The following is a 13,818-nucleotide window of genomic DNA, read 5'->3' as shown; positions in this document are numbered from 1 at the left end:
GTATAAGATTACGATTCTGCCGCAAAAAAGGGGGAATTCCGCAACAAAAAGCCTAGTTTACGCAAATACAATTGACATGCTGCGGAATAAAAAAACGCACCGTATGTCAATTTCTGAGCATTTTTTTGCGCTCAGCATTTACGCAGCGTGTGGAGAAGATTTGTTCTATCTCATCCACTTTGCTGCTACTGTATTATGCTGCGGATTTTCCGCAACAAAATCCTTTGCGGAAAATCCGTACTATTTACGCTACTTGTGAACTGTCCATGAAAGTTTCCAAAGGAAGATAATTTATTCTTAGCAACAGAAAGCTATAACAATGCATAGTTAGTAACTGCTAATGCCTCCAATAGTCACAAAGATCATTCAGAATAAAACTAGGAAGCTTGGGACAATAAATTGAAGACAAAGAAAGATCTGTACTCAATAGAAAATATAGATCAATTCAGTCTATAAGTTTTTCTCCACTCCACTGTCAGAAATGTTGTTTTACAGCTTTACTTTAAACTTATGTTGATTCAACAAATTTCATCCCCACGTTCTGGATTTTTTAATCCGCCGTATGATAATTTATTCTGCAGAATGGTTGCACATTTGTTGCAGGTTTTCTCCATTGAGTTCAATAAGGAAATTAAAATCTGCATCCTTTTTTTTTTTTTGCTGCGGAATAGCTGCAATTCCCCATCAAAAATCTAAACTAGAAGGAAAAAAAACTTTTTGCTTCTTTAAAAAAACAAAACAAAAACATACCTCGCCTGGTGATACCATAGCGACGTGTCCCTGCTCCCTGGGCTGGTCTGTGTTGAGTCGGCCTCCGGGGATGACGTCTCATTCCTTGTGACTGCTGCAGCCAAATAGCCAATCACAGGTTAGAGCATCACAAGGAATGAGACGTCATCCCCGGAGGCCGACTCAACACAGACTAGCCTGGGGAGCAGGGACATGTCGCTATGGTATCACCAGGCGAGGTATGTTTTTGTTTTGTTTTTTAATGTAGCGAAAGGTTGTTTTTTTTCCTTCTAGTTTAGATTTTTGCTGGGGAATTGCAGTATATTGGAAAATTGTATACATTTTAATTAAACAAAAAATAATGTTAATTTGCTGAAACGTACAACGCCTTTAAAGTAACAGGAGATTATCCAGCACTGTACTTTTGGTTTTAAACAATTGGAAAATATTCTTGATCAGTGAACAATTTCAACAGAGTATTCTTGAAGATTGATGTGTTCAAATGTAGATGTCAATTCTGAGTTTTTATTCTATATGGTATTATTCTAGGTATTACGTGAGTCAGCGAAATCCGACTTGCACATGTCCTCTATCACACTATGGACCTAAGGGCCTAGTAACAATATTGTACTAGTTTTAGTTATAGAATTTTAACGGTATGCTAGTTGTATTATAATAATGTTATGTAGATCCAACAACATGTTATTACGGTGCCAGAAACTAGAAGTGGTGACATTTGTCCTGATGGATATATCAGCCAGGTCCAATGTTGTCACCCACCCAAGTGCCAGATCTGTTGGTGATTTTGACACATATAGAATTCTTAAATTTGTGTTTGGTTGTTTAAGTTAAAAGTTTGAAACAAGTACATTTTATAGTTTAGTTCAGTAACCCAGAGAAGTACCTATTGGGGCCAGAAGCTGCCACGAAAGCAAATAATTGCCTTTCCTTTATTTTATTTAGTTAATTCTTATTATAAGTCTAGGTGTAACTTTCAAGAAATGTGGATGTGCAACTGTCATATCTGCCTATTTTTTTTTTTCAATACTCCTTTAAATATTCTTTAATGTATTAGATGCAACAACAGTGCAGATTATAAACCTGCACAGAATCTAAGAGTCTAAAATGAATTTTAGGCAGTAAAATCATGCAGTCACTTCCCGGGGACTTGCTGTTTATCCCTTGTGGGCTAAATGTGTTTTCAACATGAGCTGTGTGAAGCTTTGAGCTGTTGATGGCATTACCAGCACTAGCTGCTTTGTGACAACAGTATAGAATGTCATTTCAGCACTGATAATAATACCAGATATCTAGAGGCGAGCACTGTTCACATAAACATCTACTGGAAACGTGGACTGTTTATATCTAAAGGGTTGTATTTATCATAATATATGTGTGTGTGTGTGTGTGTGTGTGTTTGTGGTTATCACTCTGTGTTATTTGTGGTGTTATATAGGACTGCAGGTAACACTATAACATTATACATGTGTGTGTGTGTGTGCGTGTATGTATGTGTGTGTGTATATATATATATATATATATATATATATATATATATATATATATATATATTATATAGTGAAGGAAATAAGTATTTGATCCCTTGCTGATTTTGTAAGTTTGCCCACTGTCAAAGACATGAACAGTCTAGAATTTTTAGGCTAGGTTAATTTTACCAGTGAGAGATAGATTATATTTAAAAAAAAACAAAATATCACATAGTCAAAATTATATATATTTATTTGCATCGTGCACAGAGAAATAAGTATTTGATCCCCTACCAACCATTAAGAGTTCAGCCTCCTCCAGACCAGTTACACGCTCCAAATCAACTTGGTGCCTGCATTAAAGACAGCTGTCTTAAATGGTCACCTGTATAAAAGACTCCTGTCCACAGACTCAATTAATCAGTTTGACTCTAACCTCTACAACATTGGCAAGACTAAAGAGCTTTCTAAGGATGTCAGGGACAAGATCATAGACCTGCACAAGGCTGGAATGGGCTACAAAACCATAAGTAAGATGCTGGGTGAGAAGGAGACAACTGTTGGTGCAATAGTAAGAAAATGGAAGACATACAAAATGACTGTCAGTCGACATCGATCTGGGGCTCCATGCAAAATCTCACCTCGTGGGGTATCCTTGATCCTGAGGAAGGTGAGAGCTCAGCCGAAAACTACACGGGGGGAACTTGTTAATGATCTCAAGGCAGCTGGGACCACAGTCACCAAGAAAACCATTGGTAACACATTACGCCGTAATGGATTAAAATCCTGCAGTGTCCGCAAGGTCCCCCTGCTCAAGAAGGCACATGTACAGGCCCGTCTGAAGTTTGCAAATGAACATCTGGATGATTCTGAGAGTGATTGGGAGAAGGTGCTGTGGTCAGATGAGACTAAAATTGAGCTCTCTGGCATTAACTCAACTCGCCGTGTGTAAAGGGTCTGTCTCGAAGACCGTGGTTAGCCACTCTGCACCTGCTACGAAGTCTGGTCGAGTGACCCCTTCTTCTACCAATCAGCCTGGGAGGCTAAGGAGTGGGAGAGCCTATCACAGCCTGGCCAGACGGAGCTAGCTCCCGCCCTCTGTTTATTTATACCTTCACTTTCTGCTCCTCCTTTGTCTGTGATTCTTCTGTTTTCCTGGCTCTGCTGCTGCTGCTTGTACTATTTGTCCTCTTCTTCATTCTGACCCTGGCTTTACTGACTACTCTCTTGCTCTGCGTTTGGTACCTCGTACACTCCTGGTTTGACTCGGCTCATTCACTACTCTTGTAGCTCACGGTGTTGCCGTGGGCATCTGCCCCTTTTCCCTCAGCTTCTTTGTACCCTTGTCTGTCTGTCTGTCGTGCACATAGTGAGAGTAGGGACCGTCGCCCAGTTGTATGCCGTCGCCTAGGACGGGCCGTTGCAAGTAGGCAGGGACTGAGTGGCGGGTAGATTAGGGCTCACCTTCTGTCTCCCTACCCCGTCATTACAGTTTGGCTATGTATCTACCCGCATTGGTCGAAAAATCCCAAGTGGGCTTTGTAAAGGGCAGGGCAGCAGTGACTAATCTGTGCAAGGTGTTGACGGTGCTAGAAACAGTCAGGCATGATCCCCAGCCAGGTACCCGGCCGGCACTCTTGCCTGTGATTCTTTCAGTCTGTTTCCTGGCTCTGCTGCTGCTGCTTACTACTTGTCTTCTGCTTCATATTGATCCTGGCTTGACTGACTATTCTCCTGCTCTGCGTTTTGTACCTCGTCCACTCCTGGTTTGACTCGGCTCGTTCACTATTCTTGTTGCTCATGGGGTTGCCGTGGGCAACAGCCCCATTTCCCTTAGCTTCTGTGTACCCTTGTCTGTCGTGCACTTAGTGAGCGTAGGGACCGTCGCCCAGTTGTACGCCGTCGCTTAGGACGGGCCGTTGCAAGTAGGCAGGGACTGAGTGGCGGGTAGATTAGGGCTCACTGCCCCGCGATTACACCGTGTTTGGAGGAAGATAAATGCTGCCTATGAGCCAAAGAACACCGTCCCCACTGTCAAGCATGGTGGTGGAAACATTATGTTTTGGGGGTGTTTCTCTGCTAAGGGCACAGGACTACTTCACCGCATCAATGGGAGAATGGATGGAGCCATGTACCATCAAATCCTAAGTGACAACCTCCTTCTCTCCACCAGGACATTAAAAATGGCTCGTGGCTGGGTCTTCCAGCCCGACAATGACCCGAAACATACAGCCAAGGCAACAAAGGAGTGGCTCAAAAAGAAGCACATTAAGGTCATGGAGTTGCCTAGCCAGTCTCCAGACCTTAATCCCATCGAAAACTTATGGAGGGAGCTGAAGATCCGAGTTGCCAAGAGACAGCCTCGAAATCTTAATGATTTACAGATGATCTGCAAAGAGGAGTGGGACAAAATTCCATCTAACGTGTGCAAACCTCATCATCAACTACAAAAAATGTCTGACTGCTGTGCTTGCCAACAAGGGTTTTGCCACCAAGTATTAGTTTGCCAAAGGGATCAAATACTTATTTCTCTGTGCACAATGCAAATAAATATATATAAAAAGTAAAAGTAACCTAGCCTAAAAATTTACAAATTTACAAAATCAGCAAGGGATCAAATACTTATTTCCTTCACTGTGTATATATATATATATATATATCAATCAGTGTTTGATTAACTGAAGCCATAACCTGCCTGTGCCCTTGAGGGTGACATATGTTTACATGCACATCTATTCAGCTGTAATATGGGCATGCTGTGACCATTAAAGTCTATGAATACATTGCATCTATACAAGCAGCTATATGTAAGTTTATTTGAAAATAGTCAAGCCAGTCTATATTCTTGTGGTCTCCACTCAGATACCCTGTTTTCCATCCCAACTAATGCTGCATCTATGGTAGGCAAATTGAATCTGCAGAAAAAGAAGTGAGATAAAATCCAAGCACTGCTGATGTGTGTAAAGAATGTACAGATTATGTTGTATAAACACTTTGTGACCACAAGTTACAGGCATGCCAGACGATGAGGGGCTAACCTTTCCTGTTCTAGGCAATAAAGCTGAATGCTAGACACAAGTGGTGGTCCTGGAATTCTATGGCTGGGTCACGCTGCCACTTTATTGGGGGCAGTGCTCCTATTGTTTCATGAATTACATGGTTATTGGTGCTACGTACAAATTATCTTGATATTATGAAGAAAAAAATTTCATCATATGGTTATTAAATTCTCTTGAACCTGAAATGCACATTACAATGGGATTGATTTTCTGTACTCTGCTTACATGGTTTTGTTACATGACATTGACAAGCAAATTTGTTGGCCAGGATAGTGTTACTCGTGCGTATATAAAACTACTTTTGGTTAGCGGTAAAGTTTCTGATACCCCGGGATTCATCTTGGGTACGTACACCCATCACAGTGTAGGGCTGGTGTGGTATTTCATTACCTGCATAGGAATGGATCAGCTCTACCGCATAGGAATCTAAAAGTATTATCATGCCTGCAAAGGAATAGAGAGAGGGGTGGATAAAGACAACAGAGGGCCCCTGTGCAAGAACAATTAATGGGCTCCTTGCGCTCCCATAGCTCATCATAGAGTAACCCTTTTATGTCTCTCTAATAATCGATCAGATCCTTCCATACCTGCATAGGACTTTGAGAAAAAAAAAGTTCTCCCTCTTTGTAAAGTACAGATGTGTCTTCCCTTATATTATCTACTAACTTGACATATTCTGTGATGTGTGGCGCAAGATGTTAAACAAACATGTAAAAAAGCATATATCCCAGACGGATGCCTTCGAAGTATGACATTTGTCAGCCATCCTTTGCTCATAGACTTCAATGTTAAAAAAAAATTATATGTTTAACGTATAGATCTTTTTACGAAGTGGCTGTGACAGATGCCTCTGACTCCCATGTAAAAAAAAAAAAGATACATTAACGTATACATTTTTTTACTGGAAATTTTATTAAATTGGTATCATGGCAAACTGTATCATTTAACGCAATTCAGAAAATTTAAGGGTGGACAGAAGATTTATTGTATAGTTTTCCGTTCAGAGCTGCCGTTAAATCACGTGACTCCCACTTTGACTATCTGTATCCTACAGTGTCTACTGTGTGGACTGAAAGTCTATCTATCTATCTATCTATCTATCTATCTATCTATCTATCTATCTATCTATCTATCTATCTATCTATCTATCTATCTATCTATCTATCTATCTATCTCTTATTGACCTCAATAACCTAACAAATGATGACAGATGTATATTCTTTAGATATATTTCTAGTTCGATTTGCATTGTTGCATACACCTGATTAATGAACATCTTTAATCTCTTTTGCTGTCAGATTTACATACTGAATTTTGCCAAAGCTGCGTTCCAGGTTCTCTTTTAACCCTTATGAATTTCTAATTGACTAATTAAGCAATTATGACACAAATGTTGCAGCAGATGGAAATTAAATGAGCACCTTCATTTCTGATATCATGTATTACGGGCTTGTTGTATGATGCGACATGTTATTGTTCAAGACAATTTTAATTTATTTGCCATTTGAACCTCATTGCACTGAGGACAGCTGATTGTGTTAGCTCTTTCAATAAGCAACCTGATTCCAAGCAAATTGATGATCTGATGTTATATTCTGGGTGACAGTGTGTGATCCTGACAGCCTGGCATGTGTTCAAGTAAAATTTAAGTCATGTCATCTCGTGATGTCTGTGACTTGTACATCTGGCCAGATCCGTTAGGTCACATGGTGTCGCTTTTAGAACAGGATTTATATTGTTGCGTTGGTAAAGAGAGGAAGGATAATTGTGCAGATCTGCCAGCACTATACTTTATTCCACTATCCTTGACATGTGAAATTCACTCTGGCAGAGCTCTGTAGTGACCGCAATTGTGCCATTGAGTGTGTTGCTAGGCATCCGGTTTAGTCTTTGAACATTGTGGGTTCATTACACCTCATTTAGCGACAAAGCTGCGTCACAAAGTGGGACATTTGTTCTTTAAAGAAAATGTTGTAGCTTGACTCATCAGGAAAATGTCTCACCGTAACATTTTTTTTTAATTGCTACATTTATATTGGACTAATATAGAAAAAAGGGCATTTGCTTATGCGTGTTTCATCTCTGTAACAATATCTGTCTGCCTAGCAGTGACATAGGAATTTTGCAGATCACCTCTCACCTGCTGTACATGTATATTTGTGAGTGTGTGTATATATATATATATATATATATATATATATATATATATATATATATATATATATACACACACAGCACTGTGCAAAAATTTTAGGCAATTGTGAAAAAATTCGGTAAAGTAAGAATGCTTACAAGTTTTAATAGTTTTTTTTTAACCATTAACAAAATGCAAAGTGAACGGACAGAAGAGAAATCTAAATCAATTCAATATTTGGTGTGACCATTTTTACACAGATTGATTTATTTCCAGCATCTTTTCTTTTAATGTTGATGATTATGGCTAACCGTTAATGAAAGCCCCAAATTTTGTGTCTCAGAAAATTAGAATATTATATAAGCCCAATTTCAAAAATGATTTTTAATACCGAAATGTATTCCTACTGAAAAGTATGTACAGTATATGCGCTCAATACTTGGTCGGGACTCCTTTTGCATAAATTACTGCATCAATGTGGCGTGGCATGGAGGCGATCAGCCTGTGGCACTGCTGAGGTGTTATGGAAGCCCAGGTTGCTTTAATATTGGCCTTCAGCTCGTCTGCATTGTTGGGTCTGGTGTCTCATCTTCCTCTCGAGAATACCCCATAGATTCTCTATGGGGTTTAGGTCAGGCGAGTTTACTGGCCAATCAAGCACAGTGATACTGTGGTTATTAAACCAGGTATTGGTACTTTTGGCAGTGTGGGCAGGTGCCAAGTCCTGCTGGAAAATGAAATCAGCATCTCCATAAAGCTTGTCAGCAGAGGAAAGCATGAAGTACTCTAAAATTTCCTGGTAGACGGCTGCGTTGACCCTGGACTTGATATAACACAGTGGACCAACACTGTTGCTCAGTGGTCCAAAGCCCTGGTTTCAGATGAAAGTAAATTTTGCATTTCATTTGGAAATCAGGGTCCAGGAGTCTGGAGGAAGAGTGGAGAGGCATCAATCCAAGTTGCTTGCGATCCAGTGTGAAGTTTCCACAGTCAGTGATAGTTTGCGGAGCCATGTCATCTGCTGGTGTTGGTCCACTGTTTTATATCAAGTTTTATGTCCTAGAAAAGAAACAAATGAACAGAAAAGTTGTCAATTACCTTCGCGCAAAATGGCTTTAGTTGTCAAGAGCAGACAGTGCAACCCCAGCATAAAGGGAATTTGTCATTATCTTTATGCATCCCTCCGTTTGAAAAAATGTTTTATATTTTTTTGGAGGGGATCTTTTATTATTACATTTTATTGAACTTAATTTAAGTTACTGTATAGTTAGTATTCCAAAGCTTTATGGTCTGTCAGTGTAAAAAAAACCTGCTACTAGCATGGCCTAATAGGCATATACCTCTGGCAGACATGGGGAACTTTATTAGACACCCAGCTGCCACTGAAATTTATCTGAACCCTGTGATTGTGTCACAGGGTGCTGATAGACTGACAGGGACCCCCCTCCCTCTCCCAAACTGCTTTGATGCAGGGGTCTCCATAGATTGCAGCATCTAAAGGCTTAACTGAGCTTATCGGTAATGCCCGACCTTCTCACTCCTCACAGCTGTGTCCATACTTGAGGTGGAGAGTGAGTGGAGTAAGAGAGAGGGAGCCCCGAAACTACTTTCCTTGGGCCCTTATTCATGTCCCAATGGGAAGTGTCACTTACTATTAGGACATGAAAAAGCAGTGCAAAGACATGAAAGAGGGAAAACCGCACTATTACTTGAACACTGTAAGTTGTTGATATTTTATTGTGGTATTTTATGGCTAGGGGGAAAGATAGAATAAGTGTAAAATTGATTCACTTATGTTTAGTAGCTGACCCAGTTCCCAGAAGAAGCAGTATTATAAAGAGACAATTCGCAAGTGGGGTTGTGTTTTACTACAAACTGTGGAAAAAGACATGGACTGCACATCCACATTATATACAGCAACCACTTTTAAGTGGGTAGCTACTCTATAAGGTGCATTATCCTGCAGGGGGAGCAACCCAGAAGCCCAACAGAATCCCTGATGCCAGGCTAAGCCACCTTGACTCTGAGTCATGTCCCCCCACAGGCACAGCACTACAGCAACAAAGACCACCACACAACACTACATCCAAGTGAACAGATCAAAAGAGCTTACCTCTCGATGTGTCTCAGTGGACAAAAGTAGAGCAAATAAGTGGAAACCCTAAGGGGGTGTTCACACTGAGTTTTTTGGTGTGTTATTTTACGCGGAAACCACGCCAAGAAATGACCGAAAACGCCTCTCTTTGATTTCATTGGGAGGCGGAGGCGGTTTTTCCTGCGAGCGTTCCCTATCTTTTGGCGTTTCGTCTCTGACCTCGCATTGGCATCAATGGGAGGCAGAGAAAGCAGTATTTGCTAATTTTTGTGCCCGCGGCGCTCAATGGCCGCAGCCCAAAAATGCAGCGAAAAAAATTGTGTAAAACGCGGAAAACAGCGTGCAGGCAGGTCAAAATCTGCCTTAAAGTTCCTGAAGGAATTTTGAGGCAGATTTTTCCGCCTGCAAAAAACTCTGTGTGAACAGAGGCTGGCTTCACACGTCATGGTCAAAATGTATTTTGACCGCAATGTGTGAACCCAACATTATGCGGTCTCCTGCTAATTAAAGACACCTGGACCTAATGGGTTGAGTGCTGGTATCAAGGCAAAGCAAAAAAAAAAAAAGAATAGGGACCGGAATAAGCGAATATGCCAAACTAGAAAAAGACATGGACCGCACATCATGTGTTTGTGTTTTTTCACAGAAACGTAGACCGAAATATATTTTTATACAAATAATCTTTTTTTGTCCCAAGCATTAGTATGCCCTAAATTCACTTTATGTTGAAGATGGTCATGACTTATATCAGTAAAAGTATGACCCATGTTATGTTTATGTGACTTGGTAGTCGGTCTCTGACAAAAACTCTTCAAAAGCCCCATATGCTCCATAGTAACATGTGTAAGTGCCGTGCCAAACTTAAAAAAGTTTGCTTTCTTCAATTTAGACCCAGCATTTCATTTTGTAGTGTAGTTTCTGGATGATGATACTTTGATGGTAATTAGTTTAGCGTTAAGACACAGAAATAGTTAACTTAATAGACTATGGAAGACCTTTTAAAGATGAGACAGCTTAGGCCAAGGAGAGTTTGACATAGGTTCTGGTGTTGTATTTATGTACTAAGCTTTGTTCTGGTGTTGTATATATGTACTAAACTTGGTTCTGGTGCTGTATATATGTACTGATCTTGGTTCTGATGCTGTATGCATGTACTGAGCTTGGTATTGGTACTGTATATATGTACTGAGCTTTGTTCTGGCACTGTATATATGTATTAAGCTTGGTTCTGGTGTTGTATTTATGTACTGAGCTTGGTTCTAGTGTTGTATTTATGTACTGAGCTTGGTTCTGATGCTGTATATGTATACTGAGTTTTATTCCAGCGCTGTGTATATGTACTAAGCTTGGTTCTGGCAATATATCTGTGCATTAGCCTTGAGATTTGTGCTGGCTTACTGCGCAGGCCACAGTGTCCTCCACCCTTCTCACAGTGCACAGCCTAACTTAATTGGCTGAGCACGCTAAGGATATTAAATGTGCACGTATTTGTATATACATAATGGGTGAGTTTACTATAATGTGTGGGTAGGTAGGTATGTACACTTATGTAGATATATACATAGTGTGGAAATCCAGTTAAATATTCTGGACAGGGAATTTCTTTATTTAGAGTCCACTTTAATATAGGTTGTATTTGGAATATTGTAATTGTTTTATTTAATTATTTTTAGAGATGAGCGAACTTATGAAAAGTTCGGTTTGGCTAGTTCGCCGAATTTCACGAAAAAGTTTGATTCGGACCGAACTAGTTCTGACCGAACCTGTAATTTCCGTGCGCCGAGCATGGTACTGTCCAGGGTGCTGAAAGAGTTAATGGGCTGCACTAACTCTTTGAGCAACCTTGACAGCACCATGCTCGGCACGCGGAAAATACAATTTTAATGTAATAAAAAAAAAAAATATGTTCATACTTACATTCCTCCTGTCCGGCCTCCAGCGATGACGTTTCATCCATGTTGCCGCTCGCTGCAGCCAATCACAGGCTGTAGTGGCGGTCACACACGTCACGTGACCGCCTCTGCAGCCAATCACAGGCTGCCGCGGCCTCTGCAGCCAATCACAGGCTGCCGCTGCCTCTGCAGCCAATCACAGGCTGCCGCGGCCTCTGCAGCCAATCACAGGCTGCCGCGGCCTCTGCAGCCAATCACAGGCTGCCGCGGCCTCTGCAGCCAATCACAGGCTGCAGCGGCCTCTGCAGCCAATCACACGCTCCTCTCCTGAAATATTCTGTGCTGCTGTGAACTCTGCTCTTACCATTACGTAGCTCTCAGTCTGTTACCTCTCCTCCACTCCTGTCCTCAATAACACCTTCACATGATTGGCAAGTCACCACCCCGCACAAGATCCGCATGCTCATCTCCTGAAATACTCTGTGCTGCCTTAAACTCTGTGGACAGGTCAGGATCCTGTTTCTTTTAAATGCTGCTGGGGAAACCGCTCGATCCACTATATAAGGCTGCGCTACAGTGCTTGGGAATAAGTGACTGGGGCAGAAGAGGATTGAGGCGCAGCCTTATATAGTGGATCGAGCGGGTTCCCCAGCAGCATTTAAAAGAAACAGGATCCTGACCTGTCCACAGAGTTTAAGGCAGCACAGAGTATTTCAGGAGATGAGCGTGCGGATCTTGTGCGGGGTGGTGACTTGCCAATCATGTGAAGGTGTTATTGAGGACAGGAGTGGAGGAGAGGTAACAGACTGAGAGCTACGTAATGGTAAGAGCAGAGTTCACAGCAGCACAGAATATTTCAGGAGAGGAGCGTGCAGATTCAGTGCTGCTGTGAACTCTGCTCTTACCATTACGTAGCTCTCAGTCTGTTACCTCTCCTCCACTCCTGTCCTCAATAACACCTTCACATGATTGGTAAGTTACCACCCCACACAAGATCCGCACGCTCATCTCCTGAAATACTCTGTGCTGCCTTAAACTCTGTGGACAGGTCAGGATCCTGTTTCTTTTAAATGCTGCTGGGGAACCCGCTCGATCCACTATATAAGGCTGCGCCTCCATCCTCTTCTGCCCCAGTCACTTATTCCCAAGAACTGTAGCGCAGCCTTATATAGTGGATCGAGCGGGTTCCCCAGCAGCATTTAAAAGAAACAGGATCCTGACCTGTCCACAGAGTTTAAGGCAGCACAGAGTATTTCAGGAGATGAGCACGGCCGGCCACGGGCAGCCGGTCGTTTTTCCGAGCCGTGCTCCCATTATAAAGTATAGGAGCACGGCCCGTAAAATAAAAAAATAGAACATGTTCTATCTTTTTAACGGCACGAGCACCTTCCCGTGAGAAAACGGGAAGGTACCCATGGCTAACAGAAGTCTATGGGCCCGCTATTTCGGGTCGTAATTACGACCCGTAATAACGGGTGTTTTTACGGTCGTGTGCATGAGGCCCCGTAATGACGGGTGGCTACATGTGTGCACCCGTCATTACGGCAGCGTTGCTAGGCGACGTCAGTAAATAGTCACTGTCCAGGGTGCTGAAAGAGTTAACTGATCGGCAGTAACTGTTTCAGCACCCTGGACAGTGAATTCCGATCAGAATATAGAGTAACCTGTAAAAAAAAAAAACGTTCATACTTACCGAGAACTTTCTGCTTCCTCCAGTCCCGTCTCCCGGCCGTTGCCTTGGTGACGCGTCCCTCTCCACATCCGGTCCGACGTTCCTGGATAACGTTACAGCCCATGTGACCGCTGCAGCCAATCACAGGCTGCCGCGGCCTCTGCAGCCAATCACAGGCTGCAGCGGCCTCTGCAGCCAATCACAGGCTGCCGCGTCAGGAAAGAAGGTCGGACTGGAGGAAGAAGAGGGACTCGTCACCAAGACAACGACCAGGTAAGTATGAAATGCTTTTTATTTTATTTTTAATCAGCAGCCTCTTTTCTCTATCAGTGATTGATAGAGACAAGTGGCTGCCGATTTGTATAATATTTTTGACCGGGTTCGGTCAAAACGTGCTCGGCCGAACCCGGTGAAGTTCGGATTCGCTGCGAACCGAACTTTTCCCGATGTTCGGACCGAAACCGGGTTCGGTTGTCCCGGTTCGCTCATCTCTAATTATTAGAATAATTTTCCATTGCGCGCTACACCGCAAAACGAAGCGAACCCCCTTCGTATGTCTTTGTCCGCAAAACAGGGTACCTGTTGTTAAAAATTTGAATTCCAACTTTGGTGTAGTATATACCTAGAATAGTTCATTTTATGTGAACTGTATACTCCATGTTTGTTTAGTAAAGGAGTGTGCAGCGCTAAGTGAGATTTGGGGTATGAAATGAAAATACAGATCCAGGGAGGAGGCCAAGGAAACTGACT

The 13,818-nt window shown here is 42.1% G+C and overlaps 1 protein-coding gene across 1 annotated transcript in view; it reads left to right on the top strand.

Annotated features, from left to right (window-relative positions):
* Positions 1 to 13,818, top strand: part of TIAM2 (TIAM Rac1 associated GEF 2) — a 393,945-nt gene that overhangs the window by 108,288 nt on the left and 271,839 nt on the right. The gene's annotated exons all lie outside the window — the stretch shown is intronic.

Source organism: Rhinoderma darwinii, chromosome 4 (assembly GCF_050947455.1).
Source record: "Rhinoderma darwinii isolate aRhiDar2 chromosome 4, aRhiDar2.hap1, whole genome shotgun sequence".
In the NCBI taxonomy this organism is placed as follows: Eukaryota; Metazoa; Chordata; class Amphibia; order Anura; family Rhinodermatidae; genus Rhinoderma; species Rhinoderma darwinii.
This window is presented reverse-complemented; position numbering and strand designations above follow the sequence as displayed.